The following is a 26515-nucleotide window of genomic DNA, read 5'->3' as shown; positions in this document are numbered from 1 at the left end:
TCGTTCACTGGGGAATGAGTGGATGATACCTCAAACCTGTTCCCTGCTGGTGTAGGTATAACTATTGCTGCATGGTCAGACCTAAGGTGAGAGAACAAGTGCATTTTAGTTTGAGAAACTTAGTAAAGCCTTCTTGCTTTTTGAGAGACTGAAGGTTGTGAATCAAGTTGTTACAGGCAGCAATATATAGATCCTCTAAGGCTGGCACTAGAAGAAAAACAGGTATAGAATGAGTCACATCCATTTGTCGCATATCATAATATCACCTCAGTTCAGGGGTAACATTAATTTATTCCCATAAAAACACATCATTTATCCCGACAAAAATATGAGAAAAAGACAATTTTTCTGAAGGAGGTTGTGAGGACCAGGTTTCTTCAGCAGCAGAGTATTGAGCTTTTGAATCTGCAGGAGATGAAGCCTTGGGGGGGTTGGAAGGGTGGCTTAATGGCTAAGGTGTTTGCCTTACAAACACAAGGTGCAGGGTTTGAGTCTCACAAGGGATAATTGGCTAGGCTTCAAATGGCTTGCAAGGGCAGTTAGCTTAGTACTAAAACTATGAACTATGACTCTGTCTATGTCAGAATCATCTAGCATATCTTCCTCAGAAATATTTCTACTAATCTGACTTACAGGTACTGAATTTTGTGAACAAGGGCTGACTGTAACAATTTATTGACTAAAGTAAGAAAATCATATTTTCTTATATATACCATGTCTTCTGATGAACAATGTTTAACTTTGTTTTTTTCTTTACAGGCATCTTCACTGACTGACTTGGAGAAGGAATATCTGCCCCATTAAGAGGTCTCTTCCTCCCAGGCACATCCAGCAGCATCCCCTGTATTTCTCTGTGCCTCAGAAAAGATGGTTCTCCCATGCCAAGTTTGGACACTGAAACAGTAGAAGAGGATGTCGGTGACCCCCAGTTCATGGTGACTGTAAGAACTTCACCACAGGAAGCCAGAAAGTTAAGTGGGTGGTCTGAGGAAAGACTGATGGCCACAACAGTCACCCCCTATGGGCTGAAGCAATGACTGAGTCCATGGAGTTGGCAGTGGCTCTTTCTTAAGCTGTTTTTTTCTTTCTAGGAACAACAGAAGTTGGACCAACACAGGTAGATTAGGTATCCATGATGTAACCAAGGAGGAAACTTCAGATGTGGTCACAAATGCTGGAACGAGTCATTCAAACGGTAAGTTGTCAAACAGGCTGCACAAACAGCATACTTACACTTTCACACACATACAAAGTCCCCAAAACACTATAATGCTATACTCTTGGAAAAAAAAACTTTCAGAATAAATTTAGTCTAACAGAAAAAACATAAGTACTGCATAATCCATAGTATTCCATGCCCAAGTAAAAAACTTCCTCACACAAAATGTCCCTTACATAATGAAAGGTTTACATAAACAGTTCATTTTTCACAAAATACGGCCCCAAATTAGCCAAAGCTAAAAATGGTGACTTTTAATAAAAAAAACTTCTAACTTTAAATAAATACCAAGCTTTTTCAAAGGGTCAGAACCACTTAAAACAAATAAAAGTAAAAAAGCACACTTTTATCTATAATTTTATATAGATATAGATATATAAATAATTAAATTTTTATGTGTGGAAGGGGTCCCCAAAGGGGATTTATATGCCAGAAAGGGGCATAAGTGCTGATTGTTGCTCTTGTGATGCTTCTGAGCTGTTTCTTCATGAGGCACCAAGAAAGTACTGAAGATTTTCCACTGTGAGTGCCAATTTTCCCTCATCAGGGATGACCAATCTGCAGTCAGGGTGGAAGTAAGGGAGGGAGAAAGTGCTTTTGGAAGCTGGATGGTTGTTGTACTTTGGTCAAGACACAACCCATATAACCTAAAGGCTACTGCAGCAGTGGGACAAGAATGTCAACAGTATCATCACTTAAGTGTCTGTTTTAATCTAACTTATTAATCTTCTGTACCTTAAGGGACTAACCATAAATTAGAAGTCAGCCATTTAAATAACTTCACAGCCATTACTGACCTTTATAGTACAACTCAAAATAACACTTCTATCAAGAGTAAAGTGTTTCTTTTTATGAAGCCATATTGATTGATTAGAAGTGTCAGCAATAATTGCTCTACATTCTCCGGCTACTGTACAGTATCAATGCAATACCATCACAACACAGAAATATATAGCTCTCTAAGGGGAGAGTCTACAAATGGGTGACTATAACCTCAGGACATGTTCATTAGGATTAGCAAATGCAATGAGATTGCGGGAGATCTTATAATACTATTCAAAGTCCATATCAGAGGTGGCAACACACCTGCTGCTGGGAGAGGAGACCAGTGCTATTAGAAGCCTAGGCTGGTGTTGGATATGCAGCAATGTTACTCTATACCACAATCCCAAAAGGCCATTCCAGGACAAACAAGCACCACTACTAAAACTGTGAAAAAGTATGTTTCCTTGATAAGAATATTGAAAAAGGAAGTGTAGAGCACAGTGTGTGATGTGTCTTTAAGAAGCATTGCAAGTGATGAATGTGCATATATAAATAACAGGCACGTGTTGTACCTAGTGATATTTTGAAAGTGCAGCCCAGCGAGAGAGTAAGCATGTGAGAATGAATGTAGTTGGTTTGTATATGTTACCTAAGTTGAAGTTAATCGCTATAATTGTAATGTGTTTGTACATAATAAAGCTGCTTGAAGGGAACCCAGGAAGATTTGTCTATTATATCGAGACAAGATGAGCAACTTGCTGTCAGAACTAGGATTCCAGAGATTGATATTCGGAGCCACGAGGTGCAGAGATAACAGGTAAGGTAAACTAAGAGAAAGGAGCACAAAAAGAGCCAGAAAAGAACCAAAGGTAATGAAAACTCTCATGAACAGTTTACTTTATAAAAAAAGATAAAACAAGGGCACAAACTGCATTATTAAACAAGCGGGAGGCACAAAAGGTTTATTAATTAAGCAAAATGTTTGAGATTAAGATATTTGACAAAACAAGTATGTTTAAAGTGAAACAAGTACATTTAAAGCAAAATACGTATGTTTAAAGTGAAACAAATTTGTTTAAAGTAAAACAAGCATGTTTAGAGCAAAATGAGCACAAGAAAAGTACAATAGACATGAAAAGAGAATAAATAAGCAAAATGAATATAACAGGGGTAAAAAGGGCACATTAAGTATAATAAAGCAAGGCAACTGCATATTTTTTGGCAGTCCTGTGTTTTGGCATAACTATGACTTCGTATTGTATCAAGTGCATAACCAGAGTTATTCAAACTATCTCAAAGTGTGTAAACGTGCATACAGTGTGTACTTATTGCTGTGCATGTATTCTGAAGAGTTTATCTGTGTGCAAAGTGCAACTATCTCATAAACTATAGTCAAAGTACAGCCATTTCAAAAAGTTTCTTGTGCTGGGTGTGTCTATTTGCAAAGTACTGCCATTACAGAATGTTTCTCACACGGTAAAGAATTATTTAGCAAAGTACCCCCATTTTGGGAAGTTTCATTGTGCTGTGTACCGTTTATTCGCAAAGTGCAGTAATTTCTAAATGTTTCTCGCTCCAAACTTCTTTTTCCCAGTTCATTTGCACAGTTCAGTTATTTGCAATGCTTCTTAAAATGACGATAGATGACTTTTGCTATATGACAATTTCTAGACTGTCAAAGCGAATGAGAAACTTATTTCGCAAAATTCAGTTATTCAGAGGCTTGCTGTGCCATTGGGCAAAGTTACAGATACTGGCATAAATTTCTGGCATGTGTGTATGCATATGTATTCGTGCATATTTGCAAAATCCTGCACTGGTATGTGTTGATATGGCAGACGGATTTTAAAAGCCCTCACCACTTGTATTTGATCAGAATATTGCACAGAATTGGAGAATATTTGAGCAAGAGTATGATATTTTTATACAAGCAGCTTATTCCGACAAAGGTGCATGCACCAGGGCATTCATTTTTGTTACACCTAACTGGGTCAGAGGCTACTGAAAGAGAGCGTTCATTTGTGTATGCACCAGCAGTATATGAGGGAGAAGGTGAAAATTGTTTTTTTATTGTACAGGCTAAATCAAGGGAAGACCCCAAGTGTTTGAAGCACAAATTCAGAGAAATGTGCAACCCCAGACAAATATTACATTAGAGAGGCATTTGTTTTACACAAGAGATCAGAAACCAGGGAAACTTTTGCAGCTTATATTACTAACCTGAGAAACAAAGCTAAAACATGTTGGTTTAGTGATGTTAAAGATGAGTTCATAAAGGACAGGCTTGTGTGTGACATTAATAGTGCTGCTGTAAGAAAGATTTTGCTTTGTGACAGCAATTTAACGTTGAGTAAAGCCATTGGGATTTGTCAAATCCATGAAGTTACAGAAAGGCACACAAGTATGCTTGCAAGTGACAATAGCATGATTTCAGTGGGCTCCAGAGCAAATGTAGATAGCATGCAACGCATTGCAAACAGAAGCAGGCCTAAACACATGGCAGCCACAACCCCTGCTAGTTCATCAGGGAAAATTTGTAGTTTTCCAGCAAGTTCTAAGAAAGGAACATGCTCAGTGCAGTTCAAGCGTGAGTCAGCAAAACCCAAATAAAGCTTTAGGACCACTATGTACTACTGCACTTGTTATCTCATTTCCGAAGTGTTTTTCTCTCCTATCTTTTAAATCTGTCATTGTAGCATATCTCTAGTGCCATGGTAAATACTGACTTTGACTGTATTTTTCATTACCCATTCTTACAGCTCCGGTACTGTGAGCCATCTTTAAGCAGAAAAAAGTCTCGCAGAGCTGTAGCGAATACATGGGCGCTCGAGCCATTTGATAATAACGCCCAGTGTTATTTTTCACCTTTTCCACAGCTATTGCCCGAGGACTGCCCATAAACCGCCTTCCCCAGTCCTTCCGCCCAAGCAACGCCTCCAACTCATACCTATGCATGAGATGCTTTCATTTCGTCATTTTTTTACCAATAAAAATGCAATGCTGACTGCATTAGGAACTACTGTATTTAGTGTAGTTGCTGTACGAATCTGCTTTGTTGAGGGATTTCAAACATACCCACATTTTTTTCCTGGAGTAAAGCTTTTTTCTTCTGCTATAGGTAGGTAGGTGTATTGCCATATCTTTTGGGTCAGCTCGTTTCCTGATAATAATGCTTTGATATTGTTTTTTTTTTTTTTAATCTGTAATGCGATTGGTTGCAGTTAGTTATTTCAGCAACCATCGCATAATAATGTGTTTCCTTACAGCCATCTTATTTATTTAAAACTTCATCCTATCCTATGACTGCCTGCCTGCCTGCCCTTCTCAGAGAACAGAAATCCACAAACACCACATGTGCCTCAAGTTCGTAGCCTTTTTTTTTTTTTTTTTTGTAGTAAACCATAGTGTTTATCATGAGGAGAGACCGAACTTATAAGGCAGAAATCTGGTCATCCTGGGGAAATCTGTTATGTGGAATGCTATGCCATCAGTAGTTTTTATTTTTTCTTCTTGCAATGTCATAGACCTGCCACTAAGATGTTCTGACACTCTTAAGAAACCTACTGGCTATGCATTATTTTACGCTGGCTAAGGTACACTTTTGTTTAGCTGGTGTACAACAACAAAAGAAGACATTTCCAATTTAAAAAATAGAAGCATGCGTGTCTGAGTGTGTGAATGTATGCCTGCCAGTGAGTACGAGTAAGATTGATCGAGGACCGTTAAACAGCGGTTTTGCTGTTTAGTGAGGTAAAAAAATAAAAAACGGAGGAAAAAAGTTAAGTACATGCATGTGCATTTGCATGTGTGTTTGTTTCTGTCTGCGTGCGTGAGTGTATGCATGCTTGCGTGGATGACAGCTAAAGTGTGTATGCGTACTTGGGAAGAATGGGAGTGATCAAGTTGTTATTTTACACTCGTTAAACAGCAGTTTTGCTGTTTAGTGAGTGTAATAGTGTGTGTGTGTGTGTGTGTGTGTGTGTGTGTGTGTGTGTGTGTGTGTGTGTTTCAGAAGAGTGAGAGTGATCAATCTGTGCCAGAAGCAGCAGTAGGTCAAAGAGGATTGCATTCGATGGTATTCCGGTATCGCTGAAAATATTAAAGTAAATGGTGCTAGGTTAGTCTAAAAGGAAGGTACCAGGAATAGTAATGACCATGTGCCACCTGGAAATTAAGAAATCTACCAAACTCTTGAGTAATTTTGATGTGGAGATACATATCATGGATGTCTATTCAGCACATAAGGTCGCTTTCAGTCAAGCAATGAAGACTTGATTGCATGGGAGACATTTAAACGTTTTTTTGGGAGGAGGTGGGGATGGCCTTTTTTTAAATGTCTTAGGGTCATCAAATCAGCACCTGGCACCTGTCCCTTAACCATTTTCTGCACTAAAAAGAATCTAGAGTGCCCAACTCCATGGAGAAAATGGCTAGAGTCCTGACTATGACCTGGATGATCCAAGTTCTAATGACATTTCAGGCACTAAAGAAGGAGTTGAGAATGTGAATGAATAGACCATGATGACTCTATCATCCTGGGGAAAGGATTGGCAGTCTAGTTGTCTGTCTGCCATCAGCAATCCTTGACTTTCTGATGAAGAAGATATAGCCATAAATCAGAGACATGGGTTTGGTGTCCCAAAGCTAGTGATGATCAGTCTTGCTGCGTGTGTGTGTGTGTGTGTGTGTGTGTGTGTGTGTGTGTGTGTGTGTGTGTGTGTGTGTGTGAGTGCATCTATGCATGTCAGCACAGAAGGGACCACAGGAGGCCATAACGGTGACACGAGTGCTCACTTTAGCCACCAGATAGAGGGATTAGGGGTGTAATCAAGAATGCTCAATTAACTTTGTTTAGAAATTTGTTCACTGTGAAGGGGGGAGTGCTGTGTAGTTCTATGGTCTGGGGCTATACATTAAACACAAATCACTCCCTTTCTGGGGAGGTGTTGGGGTCTAAAGTCAGGTCATGAGGCATTTGAGATGAAGATGCCCTCAATTCCTCAGCAATAGGTGTAAGGTTTGCAGGGGCACAAGCTTTACCATGGTTTCCAGAATACTGTTCTCTCCAGTCAACTCTCCCTGAGTGCAGGTTGAAAACCCGCATAAACACTGAATAGGTACAAGGTGAATTTCAATGGGATAATGATGGTTGTAAGGCATGGATAACAAAAAAATGACCAATAAAAAATCAATTCTGGAGTAAAATCCAGGATTTTTCTCATCTGGTCTGGCGGGAACTCTAATTATTCACCATTGGAGGAGGCTAACAGTCTTAGTTCTTGCATAATGGTAATGGAAGTGATGATAAAATTGGTCAGGTTAGAAATGCATGAATATGAATCCTGATCCATATGTCTTTTTTGACAGAGGTTCATGGATACAAAGCGACAGATGGCCCGGTTGTTTCAAGATTGGAACAGATGGGCCAGGCCATAGGGCTGCTAGTGCTGGCCACTAGGTTGGCTGTGTCAGCCTAAAGATTCCTAAAGACACTTTCCTTTGGGGCAGTGATCTTATGTAAAAGTTATTTTAAGAAATGGTCTGCCATCTGGACAACCTCTATTTTTTCTGAGATATGTTGCATCCAAATCATATCTGATGTTTGTGTGCGTGTGAGAGTGTGCATGCGTGTGTGTGTGTGTGTGTGTGTTATGGAAAAGGAGGGTTGAGATAGCTGAAATTTAACTCACTCACTCAACGTGTTTCCCTCCTTCACATTTTCTACAGGGTTAACACAGCTGAAATAAAACTCCTTCACTTGTGAAAGTTTTGCCCCACGTCATTACATTTTCTACATGTTTATTAACTTCTGGACCAAAAATACAGGAGCCTTTAAATGGGATATCTGTAAACGTTAACTTTGTCTTGGCATATTTACAGTAGACTGTTAGACTGTGCAATGTGTGCTTAGAGATGGAGATGCTGGATGTTGCAGCTGTAGCCGGTCCTTCTGTAGCACTGCAGACACTATGCTTCATTAAGTTGGTCATGGAAGATACAGCTTTTGCTTTAAACTTATTTGAAACATTAACCATTCAACCCAATACCATATTAATGGGTGACTTCAACTACCTCTCTATCAACTGGGAATCCAATACAACAAATGTACATGCACAGAGATTCCTGGATTTTGTAAACAAAAACTCCATGGATCAGACGGTCAGATGGTCAGTATGCCAACCAGGGCTCCAGCCATACTGGATTAGGTCCTCTCTAATATGAGAGACTGCTGCACATCCCCTACTGTATTGCCTTCCCTGGTAAGGGAAGACCACAACACGGTCTCCTTCTGAAGTAAAACTAAAAGCTGGACCCGCAGCTAAGCCTGGAATATTCATGAACTATTCTAAGGCTAAACTCCTATTAGTGAGAACCAGGCATAATTTGAAGCCCCCATAAACCCTGAGAACACTCCTGCCTATGCAGAAATGTTCACGGAAACCCTGTACAAGCATATTAATATTAGCATAGCATATTAATAGCTGCATAGATATATCAAACCTCCTAGCTGATACATTCAACTCCAAATTTACCCCTCTCACCCCCTCAACTTTACCACTGGAAATATCTTTAAGTATAACTCCCCCGACAATCACTAGGAAACAGGTTGTTAATGCTCTCTCTAAGATCAACAAAACTGCAACAATGGATTCAGACAACATCCCATGGTGACTTTTAAATAGTATGAAACATGACCTATCAGGGCTTATGGAATTACTATTTAACTGTAGCCTCCAAACAGGCTTCATGCCTCATGAAGCCTGAGAAAGGTGACAGTCATCCCTTTCCATAAAGGTGGGCTATCTACAGACCCTGGAAACGACAGACCCATAAGTCTCATTAGTGTTTTATATTTAAATCCATATAAATAATTATCATGGAGATGATCAATACAGATATTGCAAACCTCCAGACACTGTACCCAAAACAGCTTGGTTTCGACAAGTGCAGATCATGCCTACTCAGCCTGGTCAACCTAAGGTCACCAAGACAATGGATGAGGGCAAAATCATTCACATGGTCTACCTTGACCTGGTCAGGGCATTTGACACAAGACCCCACTCAAGCATTATTGTCAAACTCAAGAGGTTATATAAAAACCTGTATATCACCTGGTGGGTAGCCAAATGGGTCACAGACAGGATCCAGGAAGTTATAACTGGGGAGTCCATCTGTACAAAGAGGACAGTCACAAGTGGAATATCTTCGGGATCATTCCTTGGACCACTCATTTTTGGCAATTACTTATCAGAAGTCAAGGCCAATGTCAGTGGTCTTTGGCTGAATAAATTTGCTGATGATTGCAAATTAGGAGCTGTCCTTGAATCCCACACTGACCCAAATGTTCTCCAGGAGGGGCTGACAGACAAACAACTGGTGTCAGAGCCATGGACTAAAACTAAATGGCAAGAAATGCATAATAGTATCCTTTGGGAAATCATCCATCCCTGGTAAATATCATATCGACAACACACCCCTTATAGTTGACTCACTAGTCTGGGACTTAGGGACACACATAGATAGCAATGACCATCATGTGTCTACAGTGTTGAGGAAATCATTCTATGTTGCGCAACATATAAACAAAGGTATGGAATCTATGTCCAAGGAAGTCATTGGTCCACTATATTCATCATTCATCAGACCTATCTTTCAGTACAGTGACCCCTACGGAATGTACCTAAGCAGGCATATCCAACAGTTGGAATGTCCACAGAGGTTCCACACTAAATACCTACAGGTTGTAACTAACATGTCCTATGCAGACTGCCTCAAGCCCATATCCCTGTATTCTGTCTCCTACAGGCTTTTGAGGAGAGATCTATGCCTGTCATATAAGGCATTGTCAGACTCCACTCTGATGGACCTCCAGCATATCCACAAAACAGAACAAGAATTACCCATTCTAAAGGCTTAAACCTTGCCTGTGATACAAGTAGGACCTGATGGACAGATAGGTATGTATCCCAGAGATTACCCCGATTATGGAACAGGATCCCCATCCATGTGAAGCAGAGTTTCTTCCTAACCCAATTCAAGTGCATCTTGGACAATTGGATGGGAAACTGGAAATTCATCCCTGGTTTGGCACCTGTGTCTCTAATGGACACAGGTAACATGTAAATGGTTCATCTGCCAAACCCCTGTTTACACTTATCAAGGGTGTCAGAACATGTCAGAGATTTGATATGTATGGATAGTTTTAAAAAAGCCTTTGTGGTTTTTAGCCTGGTAAACACCTATGAGCCAATGAACCAAAGCACCTGCAAGTGGGGCAACTGGGGATAAATATGTCTAGGCTTGTATAGGGTCTAGGTACATTAATCTATTTGTCTTCTGTGAAGCAGTGAACCTATATACCACTTAGTGTTGGGATGGCGGTGTTCCTTGATCAAGCCTAATAGTGAGAGCTGATCTAGGATTTCTTTTCAATTTTTTTTTTTCATTTCAAAACATCTGTCATAATCACTTCAGGCTGAATGCTAGCATCAAGCTTAGCAGATGAAGTGCTGTTTTTCAAAGCAACTGGCATAAGCATTCTGTTTCGAGGTAGCCACACAAGGAAACCAATAATTGCTAGTCAATTGGTAGTATATAGTACTTATCTCAAACATGATCTGTACGAACTTAATAGATGTCTTGCAATATTCCCTCATGTAATAAGAGATGTACTACAATACACCGAAATGGGCCAACAGTTTTCTGTGTTGTCCTTGGCAGATGTTTTTTGGCAGTGGAACAGATCCTGCATAAATTAACATATATATGTCTTTTTGGTTACTTTTAGGTGAACTGCCCTTCCTTAGGTGTAACTGTTTTTAAGAAACCGTACCATGTGTGTATGATGGAGGTTATCCATTTTAAAAAATGGCTTCCTCTTAGTACTTCAGATACTATTGTGGAGATGCCTGGACATACCGTAAGCCATTAACTCTGACTTACAATTCCCATGCATATGCAGCAAACCTCCTTCTTCTTTACCTGTTGATGAACAATAATTTGGATTCCTGCATAAGCATTTCAACAGTTCAGCATGACACCTGTTACTCAGCTACCCTCTTCCTGAACTGAAAGCCAGGGACATTGTGTTTCAGAAGCTTCATGGCTGAGGCCCTTGTAGATGCTAAGATATGTGAATGGTGCATCCTTTGATTATCTGGAAAGTCAGACTTGGTAGTAGCCCGTTTTATTAAAAAGGACCATGGAGAAATGTTTCACAGTATTACACAACATCTGAACAGCACTAATTTGATGGTGTTTAAAAGTAATACAAAAACGTCTGAGCAATTTTATAGAATTAAACATAATACTGAAAACATTAAGAACAAGTTATGACAATGATGCAATAGTTGGAGAAATTCTAACTGGTTAAAAGAGAAATTAATAGTATGGTACTTTAATACAGACAGCAACTGGAATTTGCAGTGAGAGAAAAGCAGTCTTCTGCTACATTTAGAGATAACCCCTATGAGAGAAGTTGGTCCAAGATTGTGGTGATGTTGGCTAGGAATAGATATTAGTTCACATTTGGGATGGAAAAGGTATTTGTTCACATGCAGGTATATAATTTATACTGGTGTAGAGCAAGAACTGGATTTGGAAATGTCACTTTTGTCCAGGTAATTTTTGTCATTTGTACTGCTTTGACCACTGGTAAAACTGCTACAATTTAGTGTCTCTGGGTACTTGGCAGCACTGCCAAAAAAGCGAACTGTATTTTGTGTGTTCATTGAAATTTCTACAGTAATGACTTCACATTGTACATCACTATGCTTTCATGTGCAGTGTATTCTTATGAAACAGGAGAACTGATTGACATTTACATAGCCAGGGTTTCAGTGTTTTTTCAATTACAATTTGATGCACTAATGGATGACTGCTATGCAAGTTGAACAGAATCAGTTTTGTAAATGTAAACACTCGTGATAGCCAAAGTTATTCATGTTATTGCTACATCATTAGTTATATAACCCATAAGTGATTCCTAGGTTGAAAACCTTACAACACCTTTGTAATCTTAGCCACGTGTCCCAAACCGTATTCTGCAGATTGTGATAATGTGTACAATAGAGACTGAGCATGTAAATACAATGGCTAGATTGTGGGTTATTTAACTGTTTCTTATACATTTGTCAAGGTTTCATTTGCACAGTGTCAGGGAAGAACTACTTTAAATGGTTTGTGAGTGTTTTCCATAGTCTGTGAATCCTTTCTGGGCAGAAATGCCTGTCAGGCAAGCTCTGTTTAACTCAAAAGCCAAAGTCTGGCTACCACAATCTGCTGTAGTCTGTTTTGTGCATGTGCTAAAGGTACATCAGAGATGGGTCGTCAAAGCCCTCTACTCCAGCATAAGGTCCCCTCTGAGATGCCTATAGGGGTTTCATGAAAGAGACAGAGCCTTTAGCTGATTAGCATAGGATCAGGTATTGCATTCATGCCCTGAATTCTCCTGGTTACAAAGCTGTGTGATTCTAACATTTCAAATGTCAAGTTAGATCCATACCAAAGGGAGAAATGTATGAAATGATAGGTCAAATAAGGGTTTTGAATAGTGTGTTATTATTTCTGCCTTGGACATGAGTGACATTCTATTGTCTATAAATGGTGCCTAATACAATCATTTTCTTATTCTCGTATTTACGAGTAGTGCAAATGCCAAATATTTTCCCTGAACACTGACTATGGGTTAATTTTTAGGGTTGTAATTTTTATGGATTGATGTTGGACAACACACTGCTTGTCCAAAGATACAGAAACAGGACCACATACACGACATACCAGCTAGCAACTTTGATTTTCCCTAGTCAGAAACCAGCAGTAGATTACACGAGTGATTGCAAAGTCATTCCCAATGAAACAGTCCAGCCCCCCAGTACCACCAGATGCCACAAGCAACTTCAAGCAATGTTCAAAGAAGCTTCTAAGGGTAACAGAGTCTAGGGTGAAGACTCAGGCAGGTGACCAGTGGGGAAACACCAGATGTTGTGGAAATACTGAATGCTCTAACATCACATGGACAAAAGAAACTATAAGTGGAATACAAACTGAAACAGTATGTGATACAGGCAATAGAATAGATATGAGTCTGATACCCGTAGGAAATATAGATATGAGTCGGATCCCGGTAGGAAATAAAGTACAAAAGGAAAGCTGGTGGAGGAATGCCAGAGCAGAGAAAGGCATCAGGACTACAGGAATGCATGGAAGAAGAACGGGATGGCATGGATAGATTTAAGGCACATTAGAAAGACTGGCTGGCTAACCGGGGAGCTATAAATGCAGTTGCGAAATGTGGCAATTGAATGCATTAGCTAGAACATCAGATCTGATATTGTTAATCCTAGTTCATTCCTTACGTGTGGGGATCGGTTCTGACCTTGGAACTGAGGCGGCCATCTTCCAAGCTCGCGTCAGCTACAAACTCTCGAGCTAAAACTCTTACCCAGAATTCCCCTCTCCCTGTTACCTCAGATTTCGTTTGCCACATTGCCATTCGGTCGTGTCAAGCTACTTCTCTTGAGCTAAGTACAATTTTTTTCTTCATACTAAATTCTAAAACAGCCTTTTCTCACAGAAAAATTATTAGATAGTTTTCTCTTACCTTATCACATTTGACTATCCTTTCTTGAATCCTTTCTATTCCTTTCCTCCTCTTTACCGCGAGGTAATTTTTTTTTTTACCATCGTTGGTAAACCCCCTTTCCTTCTTACCTTCGGGTAATTCTTGTACCATTGCTGGTATTTTTTCTGGGTTTCCTTCTTTCTTTCTATCATGGCAGATAAAAAAGGTAGTCCAGGATTTAAAAGATGTCTAGATTGTGGCCATAAATTACCTACTTGATGCACATTCCCTGTGTGTCTATTGCTTGGGTGTGCCTCATTTAACAGTTGACCCGCCTTGCGGGATTTGTAAGAATTTCATTAACAGGACGTTGATTGAGAGAAAAAATAAACTAATATTGAATGGGCTACTTAAATCTCCTTTTCCCGAGTCTATTTCTGGGTCAGAGGCTTCAACCCCTCCAAGATCCCATAAGAAAGAGTGATGAACATATAAAGGCCAAGTGTCTTCCTTCGTCCCCGGCTGGGGAACCCCAGGAACCGAGACCCAAGAAAGCTAAGCTTTCCAGTTCGGATTTGACTTCTTCAGCTCCAATGCTTTCGGAACCTAGACCTTCGGCACCGAGGCCATTGGAGCCATCTGTGACTTCGGCACTGACTAGCGTGCCCTTTCCCATATCGGTACCGAGGGGCTCAGCAGTTCAGACATCTTTACCAGTACCAGCAGCCCAGTCGATGCAGACTGTCATGACATTGAAGGATTTTTCGACGTCCATTGCCTGTTCGGCTCCGACAACTTACCAGACACCGACTACCCTCTCAGCACCGACCATTCAGTTATCGGCTCTGATTTTTTTGGTTTCAGCCTTAGCGCCGACAACCACTTCGGTGCAGACCATGACTTCGGGACCGATGATTTCCTCGCTGCAGACACCTGTAGCTCAGGCCTTTGAAGACCCTTGATATAGCACAGTCTTCCCCCTCTACAGTTCCCTTTATGGACCTCACTAAGGAGACGCAGTTGCCTTTGTGGCAGGAGAGTTTCGCTATGACCCAGGATGTCAGATGTGGCGTAAGTAATTTGGTGTTTCACAGCCAGCAAGGGAATCTGAGTCGGCAGGCTGAGTTACTTAGGAGAGGGGTGACCCCTGCTCTGGGCACTCACCCCTCTTCATGTGGACTGGCCTTCCGGCTAATGGAGAAGGCTCTGGCATCAGTTGGTGATCCTGTACTATCACTCTCCCCGCCCTCCTCTGGACCGCAATGTACACAAGTCGCTCCTATCGTACACTGGGCGCATAGGCCTCAAGATATACTCCCACAGGAGACCCCTTTTGTGCCATCTTCCCCAGCTTCTCCCTCTGAGGAAGTTCATCAAAAGAGCTTGTGCAAGAAGAAGCACATGGACTCCACAGAGGAGTCCCTTACTGAAGACACAGACTTTGATGATGGGGAAGGGTCCCCTCACTCACTCTGAGGTATCCTTTGGTGATATTCTTGAAATTCTTAATTCTTTGGCAATCTTCCGGTATTGAGATGGGCCATTTAGGGGGTGAGAGGGGGGTGAAGTTGGCACTGAATCGATCTGCCAAGATATTGGCAATATCCTTGGGATCAGTATATTTAATGCCATTCTGTTTTAGCTCAGAGCAGATCTGAGCATTGCCATTTAGATTCTTGACATAGTTATAGAATGCCTTGTGGTTGTCTTTGGAATCTTTGGCAATTTTATTTTCGTAACTAGCTTTGGAGGATTTTATGAGGGATCTCAGTTTCTTACTGAGGCTGGTAAGGGAGTTTTTTGCATCCTGGGATTTTCCTCTTTTCTGCAACAGTTTCTTCCTTTTGTTGTAAAGTTTGTTTATGGCAGGGGGACCACCAGGTTGGCTTCCTTTTTTTGGATGAGAGCATCTTGGTTCTATTTGGGATGGCACGATTCATGCATGAGTAAGGAATATTGGAAACAGTAGAATTGAGATAGGCACTACCTTTAGGAGGGTGAGTGGTAGATAGAGCTCTGAAACTGTCTGTCCAGAAAAGTACACTCTTCCACATATCGGTCTCATGGTTAAGAATTCCATACACCAAAGTGGAAGAAGGAAAAAAAACTCTTACCAAATCAGTCCAAAATCTCTTACCAAATCAGTCCAAAAACTTTCCCTCCTTCTTCACTGGGGAATGAGTGGATGATACTTCAAACCTGTTCCCTGCTGGTGTAGGTATCAGTATTGCTGCATGGTCAGACCTCGTTCACTGAGGAATGAGTGGATGATACCTCAAACCTGTTCCCTGCTAGTGTAGGTATAAATATTGCTGCATGGTCAGACCTAAGGTGAGAGAACAAGTGCTTTTTAATTTGAGAAACTTAGTAAAGCCTTCTTGCTTTTTGAGAGACTGAAGGTTGTGAATCAAGTTGTTACAGGCAGCAATATATAGATCCTCTAAGGCTGGCACTAGAAGAAAAACAGGTATAGAATGAGTCACATCCATTTGTCGCATATCATAATATCACCTCAGTTCAGGGGTAACATTAATTTATTCCCATAAAAACACATCATTTATCCTGACAAAAATATGAGAAAAAGACAATTTTTCTGAAGGAGGTTGTGAGGACCAGGTTTCTTCAGCAGCAGAGTATTGAGCTTTTGAATCTGCAGGAGATGAAGCCTTGACTCTGTCTATGTCAGAATCATCTAGCATATCTTCCTCAGGAATATTTCTACTAATCTGACTTACAGGTACTGAATTTTGTGAACAAGGACTGACTGTAACAATTTATTGACTAAAGTAAGAAAATCATATTTTCTTATATATACCATGTCTTCTGATGAACAATGTTTAACTTTGTTTTTTCCTTTACAGGCATCTTCACTGACTGACTTGGAGAAGGAATATCTGCCCCATTAAGAGGTCTCTTCTTCCCAGGTACATCCAGCAGCATCCCCTGTATTTCTCTGTGCCTCAGAAAAGATGGTTCTCCCATGCCAAGTTTGGACACTGAAACAGTAGAAGAGGATGTCGGTGAAGCCCAGTTCATGGTGACTGAAAGAACTTCACCACAGGAAGCCAGAAAGTTAAGTGGGTGGTCTGAGGAAAGACTGATGGCCACAACAGAGTCACCCCCTATGGGCTGAAGCAATGACTGAGTCCATGGAGTTGGCAGTGGCTCTTTCTTAAGCTGTTTTTTTCTTTCTAGGAACAACAGAAGTTGGACCAACACAAGTAGATTAGGTATCCATGATGTAACCAAGGAGGAAACTTCAGATGTGGTCACAAATGCTGGAACGAGTCATTCAAGCGGTAAGTTGTCAAACAGGCTGCACAAACAGCATACTTACACTTTCACACACATACAAAGTCCCCAAAACACTATAATGCTATACTCTTGGAAAAAAAACCTTTCAGAATAAATTTAGTCTAACAGAAAAAACATAAGTACTGCATAATCCATAGTATTCCATGCCCAAGTAAAAAACTTCCTCACACAAAATGTCCCTTACATAATGAAAGGTTTACATAAACAGTTCATTTTTCACAAAATACGGCCCCAAATTAGCCAAAGCTAAAAATGGTGGCTTTTAATAAAAAAAACTTCTAACATTAAATAAATACCAAGCTTTTTCAAAGGGTCAGAACCACTTAAAACAAATAAAAGTAAAAAAACACACTTTTATCTATAATTTTATATACATATAGATATATAAACAATTAATTTTTTATGTGTTGAAGGGGTCCCCAAAGGGGATTTATATGCCAGAAAGGGGCATAAGTGCTGATTGTTGCTCTTGTGATGCTTCTGAGCTGCTTCTTCATGAGGCACCAAGAAAGTACTGAAGATTTTCCACTGTGAGTGCCAATTTTCCCTCATCAGGGATGACCAATCAGCAGTCAGGGTGGAAGTAAGGGAGGGAGAAAGTGCTTTTGGAAGCTGGATGGTTGTTGTACTTTGGTCAAGACACAACCCATATAACCTAAAGGCTACTGCAGCAGTGGGACAAGAATGTCAACAGTATCATCACTTAAGTGTCTGTTTTAATCTAACTTATTAATCTTCTGTACCTTAAGGGACTAACCATAAATTAGAAGTCAGCCATTTAAATAACTTCACAGCCATTACTGACCTTTATAGTACAACTCAAAATAACACTTCTATCAAGAGTAAAGTGTTTCTTTTATGAAGCCATATTGATTGATTAGAAGTGTCAGCAATAATTGCTCTACATTCTCCGGCTACTGTACAGTATCAATGCAATACCATCACAACACAGAAATATATAGCTCTCTAAGGGGAGAGTCTACAAATGGGTGACTATAACCTCAGGACATGTTCATTAGGATTAGCAAATGCAATGAGATTGCGGAGATCTTATAATACTATTCAAAGTCCATATCAGAGGTGGCAACACACCTGCTGCTGGGAGAGGAGACCAGTGCTATTAGAAGCCTAGGCTGTTGTTGGATATGCAGCAATGTTACTCTATACCACAATCCCAAAAGGCCATTCCAGGACAAACAAGCACCACTACTAAAACTGTGAAAAAGTATGTTTCCTTGATAAGAATATTGAAAAAGGAAATGCAGAGCACAGTGTGTGATGTGTCTTTAAGAAGCATTGCAAGTGATGAATGTGCATATATAAATAACAGGCACGTGTTGTACCTAGTGATATTTTGAAAGTGCAACCCAGCGAGAGAGTAAGCATGTGAGAATGAATGTAGTTGGTTTGTATATGTTACCTAAGTTGAAGTTAATCGCTATAATTGTAATGTGTTTGTACATAATAAAGCTGCTTGAAGGGAACCCAGGAAGATTTGTCTATTATATCGAGACAAGATGAGCAACATGCTGTCAGAACTAGGATTCCAGAGACTGATATTCGGAGCCACGAGGTGCAGAGATAACAGGTAAGGTAAACTAAGAGAAAGGAGCACAAAAAGAGCCAGAAAAGAACCAAAGGTAATGAAAACTCTCATGAACAGTTTACTTTATAAAAAAAGATAAAACAAGGGCACAAACTGCATTATTAAACAAGCGGGAGGCACAAAAGGTTTATTAATTAAGCAAAATGTTTGAGATTAAGATATTTGACAAAACAAGTATGTTTAAAGTGAAACAAGTACATTTAAAGCAAAATAAGTATGTTTAAAGTGAAACAAATTTGTTTAAAGTAAAACAAGCATGTTTAGAGCAAAACGAGCACAACAAAAGTACAATAGACATGAAAAGAGAATAAATAAGCAAAATGAATATAACAGGGGTAAAAAGGGCACATTAAGTATAATAAAGCAAGGCAACTGCATACTTTTTGGCAGTGCTGTGTTTTGGCATAACTATGACTTCGTATTGTATCAAGTGCATAACCAGAGTTATTCAAACTATCTCAAAGTGTGTAAACGTGCTTACAGTGTGTACTTATTGCTGTGCATGTATTCTGAAGAGTTTATCTGTGTGCAAAGTGCAACTATCTCATAAACTATAGTCAAAGTACAGCCATTTCAAAAAGTTTCTTGTGCTGGGTGTGTCTATTTGCAAAGTACTGCCATTACAGAATGTTTCTCACACGGTAAAGAATTATCTAGCAAAGTACCCCCATTTTGGGAAGTTTCATTGTGCTGTGTACCATTTATTCGCAAAGTGCAGTAATTTCTAAATGTTTCTCGCTCCAAACTTCTTTTTCCCAGTTCATTTGCACAGTTCAGTTATTTGCAATGCTTCTTAGGATGACGATAGATGACTTTTGCTATATGACAATTTCTAGACTGTCAAAGCGAATGAGAAACTTATTTCGCAAAATTCAGTTATTCAGAGGCTTGCTGTGCCATTGGGCAAAGTTACAGATACTGGCATAAATTTCTGGCATGTGTGTATGCATATGTATTCGTGCATATTTGCAAAATCCTGCACTGGTATGTGTTGATATGGCAGACGGATTTTAAAAGCCCTCACCACTTGTATTTGATCAGAATATTGCACAGAATTGGAGAATATTTGAGCAAGAGTATGATATTTGTATACAAGCAGCTTATTCCGACAAAGGTGCATGCACCAGGGCATTCATTTTTGTTACACCTAACTGGGTCAGAGGCTACTGAAAGAGAGCGTTCATTTGTGTATGCACCAGCAGTATATGAGGGAGAAGGTGAAAATTGTTTTTTTATTGTACAGGCTAAATCAAGGGAAGACCCCAAGTGTTTGAAGCACAAATTCAGAGAAATGTGCAACCCCAGACAAATATTACATTAGAGAGGCATTTGTTTTACACAAGAGATCAGAAACCAGGGGAAACTTTTGCAGCTTATATTACTAACCTGAGAAACAAAGCTAAAACATGTTGGTTTAGTGATGTTAAAGATGAGTTCATAAAGGACAGGCTTGTGTGTGACATTAATAGTGCTGCTGTAAGAAAGATTTTGCTTTGTGACAGCAATTTAACGTTGAGTAAAGCCATTGGGATTTATCAAATCCATGAAGTTACAGAAAGGCACACAAGTATGCTAGCAAGTGACAATAGCATGATTTCAGTGGGCTCCAGAGCAAATGTAGATAGCATGCAACACATTGCAAACAGAAGCAGGCCTAAACACATGGCAGCCACAACTCCTGCTAGTTCATCAGGGAAACCATGTAGTTTTCCAGCAAGTTCTAAGAAAGGAACATGCTCAGTGCAGTTCAAGCGTGAGTCAGCAAAACCCAAATAAAGCTTTAGGACCACTATACTACTGCACTTGTTATCTCATTTCCGAAGTGTTTTTCTCTCCTATCTTTTAAATCTGTCATTGTAGCATATCTCTAGTGCCATGGTAAATACTGACTTTGACTGTATTTTTCATTACCCATTCTTACAGCTCCGGTACTGTGAGCCATCTTTAAGCAGAAAAAAGTCTCGGCTGTAGCGAGTACATGGGCCGAGCCATTTGATAATAACGCCCAGTGTTATTTTTCACCTTTTCCACAGCTATTGCCCGAGGACTGCCCATAAACCGCCTTCCCCAGTCCTTCCGCACAAGCAACGCCCCCAACTCATACCTATGCATGAGATGCTTTCATTTCGTCATTTTTTTACCAATAAAAATGCAATGCTGACTGCATTAGGAACTACTGTATTTAGTGTAGTTGCTGTACGAATCTGCTTTGTTGAGGGATTTCAAACATACCCACATTTTTTTCCTGGAGTAAAGCTTTTTTCTTCTGCTATAGGTAGGTAGGTGTATTGCCATATCTTTTGGGTCAGCTCGTTTCCTGATAATAATGCTTTGATATTGTTTTTTTTTTTTTTTTTAATCTGTAATGCGATTGGTTGCAGTTAGTTATTTCAGCAACCATCGCATAATAATGTGTTTCCTTACAGCCATCTTATTTATTTAAAACTTCATCCTATCCTATGACTGCCTGCCTGCCCTTCTCAGAGAACAGAAATCCACAAACACCACATGTGCCTCAAGTTCGTAGCCTTTTTTTTTTTTTTTGTAGTAAACCATAGTGTTTATCATGAGGAGAGACCGAACTTATAAGGCAGAAATCTGGTCATCCTGGGGAAATCTGTTATGTGGAATGCTATGCCATCAGTGGTTTTTATTTTTTCTTCTTGCAATGTCATAGACCTGCCACTAAGATGTTCTGACACTCTTAAGAAACCTACTGGCTATGCATTATTTTACGCTGGCTAAGGTACACTTTTGTTTAGCGGGTGTACAACAACAAAAGAAGACATTTCCAATTTAAAAAATAGAAGCATGCGTGTCTGAGTGTGTGAATGTATGCCTGCCAGTGAGTACGAGTAAGATTGATCGAGGACCGTTAAACAGCGATTTTGCTGTTTAGTGAGGTAAACAAATAAAAAACGGAGGAAAAAAGTTAGTACATGCATGTGCATTTGCATGTGTGTTTGTTTCTGTCTGTGTGCGTGAGTGTATGCATGCTTGCGTGGATGACAGCTAAAGTGTGTATGTGTACTTGGGAAGAATGAGAGTGATCAAGTTGTTATTTTACACTCGTTAAACAGCAGTTCTGCTGTTTAGCGAGTGTAATAGTGTGTGTATGTGTGTGTGTGTGTGTGTGTGTGTGTGTGTGTGTGTGTGTGTGTGTGTGTGTGTGTGTGTGTGTGTGTGTGTGTTTGAGAAGAGTGAGAGTGATCAATCTGTGCCAGAAGCAGCAGTAGGTCAAAGAGGATTGCATTCGATGGTATTCCGGTATTGCTGAAAATATTAAAGTAAATGGTGCTAGGTTAGTCTAAAAGGAAGGTACCAGGAATAGTAATGACCATGTGCCACCTGGAAATTAAGAAATCTACCAAACTCTTGAGTAATTTTGATGTGGAGATACATATCATGGATGTCTGTTCAGCACATAAGGTCGCTTTCAGTCAAGCAATGAAGACTTGATTGCATGGGAGACATTTAAACGTTTTTTGGGAGGAGGTGGGATGGCCTTTTTTTAGATGTCTTAGGGTCATTAAATCAGCACCTGGCACCTGTCCCTTAACCATTTTCTGCACTAAAAAGAATCTCGAGTGCCCAACTCCATGGAGAAAAGGGCTAGAGTCCTGACTATGACCTGGATGATCCAAGTTCTAATGACATTTCAGACACTAAAGAAGGAGTTGAGGATGTGAATGAATAGACCATGATGACTCTATCATCCTGGGGAAAGGATTGGCAGTCTAGTTGTCTGTCTGCCATCAGCAATCCTTGACTTTCTGATGATGAAGATATAGCCATAAATCAGTGACATGGGCTTGGTGTTCCAAAGCTAGTGATGATCAGTCTTGCTGTGTGTGTGTGTGTGTGTGTGTGTGTGTGTGTGTGTGTGTGTGTGTGTGTGTGTGTGTGTGTGTGTGTGTGTGTGCGCGCGCATCTATACATGTCAGCAGAGAAGGGACCACAGGAGGCCATAACGGCGACACAAGTGCTCACTTTAGCCACCAGATAGAGGGATTAGGGGTGTAATCAAGAATGCTCAATTAACTATGTTTAGAAATTTGTTCACTGTGAAGGGAGGAGTGCTGTGTAGTTCTATGGTCTGGGGCTATTCATTAAACACAAATCACTCCCTTTCTGGGGAGGTGTTGGGGTCTAAAGTCAGGTCATGAGGCATTTGAGATGAAGATGCCTTCAATCCCTCAGCAATAGGTGTAAGGTTTGCAGGGGCACAAGCTTTACCATGGTTTCCAGAATACTGTTCCTCCAGTCAACTCTCCCTCAGTGCAGGTTGAAAACCCGCTTAAACACTGAATAGGTACAAGGTGAATTTCAATGGGATAATGATGGTTGTAAGGCATGGATAACAAAAATGACCAATAAAAATCAATTCTGGAGTAAAATCCAGGATTTTTCTCATCTGGTCTGGCGGAACTCTAATTATTCACCATTGGAGGAGGCTAACAGTCTTAGTTCTTGCATAATGGTAATGGAAGTGATGATAAAATTGGTCAGGTTAGAAATGCATGAATATGAATCCTGATCCATATGTCTTTTTTGGCAGAGGTTCATGGATACAAAGTGACAGATGGCCCGGTTGTTTCAAGATTGGAACAAATGGGCCAGGCCATAGGGCTGCTAGTGCTGGCCACTAGGTTGGCTATGTCAGCCTAAAGATTCCTAAAGACACTTTCCTTTGGGGCAGTGATCTTATGTAAAAGTTATTTTAAGAAATGGTCTGCCATCTGGACAACCTCTATTTTTTCTGAGATATGTTGCATCCAAATCATATCTGATGTCTGTGTGCATGTGAGAGTGTGCATGTGTGTGTGTGTGTGTGTTATGGAAAAGGAGGGTTGAGATAGCTGAAATTTAACTCACTCACTCAACGTGTTTCCCTCCTTCACATTTTCTACAGGGTTAACACAGCTGAAATAAAACTCCTTCACTTGTGAAAGTTTTGCCCCACGTCATTACGTTTTCTACATGTTTATTAACTTCTGGACCAAAAATACAGGAGCCTTTAAATGGGATATCTGTAAACGTTAACTTTGTCTTGGCATATTTACAGTAGACTGTTAGACTGTGCAATGTGTGCTTAGAGATGGAGATGCTGGATGTTGCAGCTGTAGCCGGTCCTTCTGTAGCACTGCAGACACTATGCTTCATTAAGTTGGTCATGGAAGATACAGCTTTTGCTTTAAACTTATTTGAAACATTAACCATTCAGTCCAATACCATATTAATGGGTGACTTCAACTACCTCACTATCAACTGGGAATCCAATACAACAAATGTACATGCACAGAGATTCCTGGATTTTGTAAACAAAAACTCCATGGATCAGACGGTCAGATGGTCAGTATGCCAACCAGGGCTCCAGCCATACTGGATTAGGTCCTCTCTAATATGAGAGACTGCTGCACATCCCCTACTGTATTGCCTTCCCTGGTAAGGGAAGACCACAACACGGTCTCCTTCTGAAGTAAAACTAAAAGCTGGACCCCCAGCTAAGCCTGGAATATTCATGAACTATTCTAAGGCTAAACTCCTACTAGTGAGAACCAGGCAAAATTTGAAGCCCCCATAAACCCTGAGAACACTCCTGCCTATGCAGAAATGTTCACGGAAACCCTGTACAAGCATATTGATATTAGCATAGCATATTAATAGCTGCATAGATATATCAAACCTCCTAGCTGATACATTCAACTCCAAATTTACCCCTCTCACCCCCTCAACTTTACCACTGGAAATATCTTTAAGTATAACTCCCCCGACAATCACTAAGAAACAGGTTGTTAATGCTCTCTCTAAGATCAACAAAACTGCAACAGTGGATTCAGACAACATCCCATGGTGACTTTTAAATAGTATGAAACATGACCTATCAGGGCTTATGGAATTACTATTTAACTGTAGCCTCCAAACAGGCTTCATGCCTCATGAAGCCTGAGAAAGGTGACAGTCATCCCTTTCCATAAAGGTGGGCTATCTACAGACCCTGGAAACGACAGACCCATAAGTCTCATTAGTGTTTTATATTTAAATCCATATAAATAATTATCATGGAGATGATCAATACAGATATTGCAAACCCCCAGACACTGTACCCAAAACAGCTTGGTTTCGACAAGTGCAGATCATGCCTACTCAGCCTGGTCAACCTAAGGTCACCAAGACAATGGATGAGGGCAAAAGCATTCACATGGTCTACCTTGACCTGGCCAGGGCATTTGACACAAGACCCCACTCAAGCATTATTGTCAAACTCAAGAGGTTATATAAAAACCTGTATATCACCTGGTGGGTAGCCAAATGGCTCACAGACAGGATCCAGGAAGTTATAACTGGGGAGTCCATCTGTACAAAGAGGACAGTCACAAGTGGAATATCTTCAGGATCATTCCTTGGACCACTCATTTTTGGCAATTACTTATCAGAAGTTAAGGCCAATGTCAGTGGTCTTTGGCTGAATAAATTTGCTGATGATTGCAAATTAGGAGCTGTCCTTGAATCCCACACTGACCCAAATGTTCTCCAGGAGGGGCTGACAGACAAACAACTGGTGTCAGAGCCATGGACTAAAACTAAATGGCAAGAAATGCATAATAGTATCCTTTGGGAAATCATCCATCCCTGGTAAATATCATATCGACAACACACCCCTTATAGTTGACTCACTAGTCTGGGACTTAGGGACACACATAAATAGTAATGACCATCATGTGTCTACAGTGTTGAGGAAATCATTCTATGTTGCGCAACATATAAACAAAGGTATGGAATCTATGTCCAAGGAAGTCATTGGTCCACTATATTCATCATTCATCAGACCTATCTTTCAGTACAGTGACCCCTACGGAATGTACCTAAGCAGGCATATCCAACAGTTGGAATGTCCACAGAGGTTCCACACTAAATACCTACAGGTTGTAACTAACATGTCCTATGCAGACTGCCTCAAGCCCATATCCCTGTATTCTGTCTCCTACAGGCTTTTGAGGAGAGATCTATGCCTGTCATATAAGGCATTGTCGGACTCCACACTGATGGACCTCCAGCATATCCACAAAACAGAACAAGAATTACCCATTCTAAAGGCTTAAACCTTGCCTGTGATACAAGTAGGACCTGATGGACAGATAGGTATGTATCCCAGAGATTACCCCGATTATGGAACAGGATCCCCATCCATGTGAAGCAGAGTTTCTTCCTAACCCAATTCAAGTGCATCTTGGACAATTGGATGGGAAACTGGAAATCCATCCCTGGTTTGGCACCTGTGTCTCTAATGGACACAGGTAACCTGTAAATGGTTCATCTGCCAAACCCCTGTTTACACTTATCAAGGGTGGCAGAACATGTCAGAGATTTGATATGTATGGATAGTTTTAAAAAAGCCTTTGTGGTTTTTAGCCTGGTAAACACCTATAAGCCAATGAACCAAAGCACCTGCAAGTGGGGCAACTGGGGATAAATATGTCTAGGCTTGTATAGGGTCTGGGTACATTAATCTATTTGTCTTCTGTGAAGCAGTGAACCTATATACCACTTAGTGTTGGGATGGTGGTGTTCCTCGATCAAGCCTAATAGTGAAAGCTGATCTAGGATTTCTTTTCAATTTTTTTTTTTCATTTCAAAACATCTGTCATAATCACTTCAGGCTGAATGCTAGCATCAAGCTTAGCAGATGAAGTGCTGTTTTTCAAAGCAACTGGCATAAGCATTCTGTTTCGAGGTAGCCACACAAGGAAACCAATAATTGCTAGTCAATTGGTAGTATATAGTACTTATCTCAAACATGATCTGTACGAACTTAATAGATGTCTTGCAATATTCCCTTATGTAATAAGAGATGTACTACAATACACCGAAATGGGCAAACAGTTTTCTGTGTTGTCCATGGCAGATGTTTCTTGGCAGTGGAACAGATCCTGCATAAACAAACATGTATATGTCTTTTTGGTTACTTTTAGGTGAACTACCCTTTCTTTAGGTGTAACTGTTTTTAAGAAACCGTACCATGTGTGTATGATGGAGGTTATCCATT

The 26515-nt window shown here is 40.3% G+C and overlaps 1 protein-coding gene across 1 annotated transcript in view; it reads right to left on the bottom strand.

Annotated features, from left to right (window-relative positions):
• The window catches only part of VWA3B (von Willebrand factor A domain containing 3B), a 2054405-nt gene that overhangs the window by 189431 nt on the left and 1838459 nt on the right, over positions 1-26515 (bottom strand). The gene's annotated exons all lie outside the window — the stretch shown is intronic.

The sequence above is a fragment of the Protopterus annectens genome, chromosome 5.part0 (genome assembly GCF_019279795.1).
Source record: "Protopterus annectens isolate FY-2018-M chromosome 5.part0, PAN1.0, whole genome shotgun sequence".
NCBI lineage: Eukaryota > Metazoa > Chordata > Ceratodontiformes > Protopteridae > Protopterus > Protopterus annectens.
The sequence above is the reverse complement of the archived record's forward strand: the minus strand, read 5'-3'. Positions and strand labels throughout refer to the sequence as shown.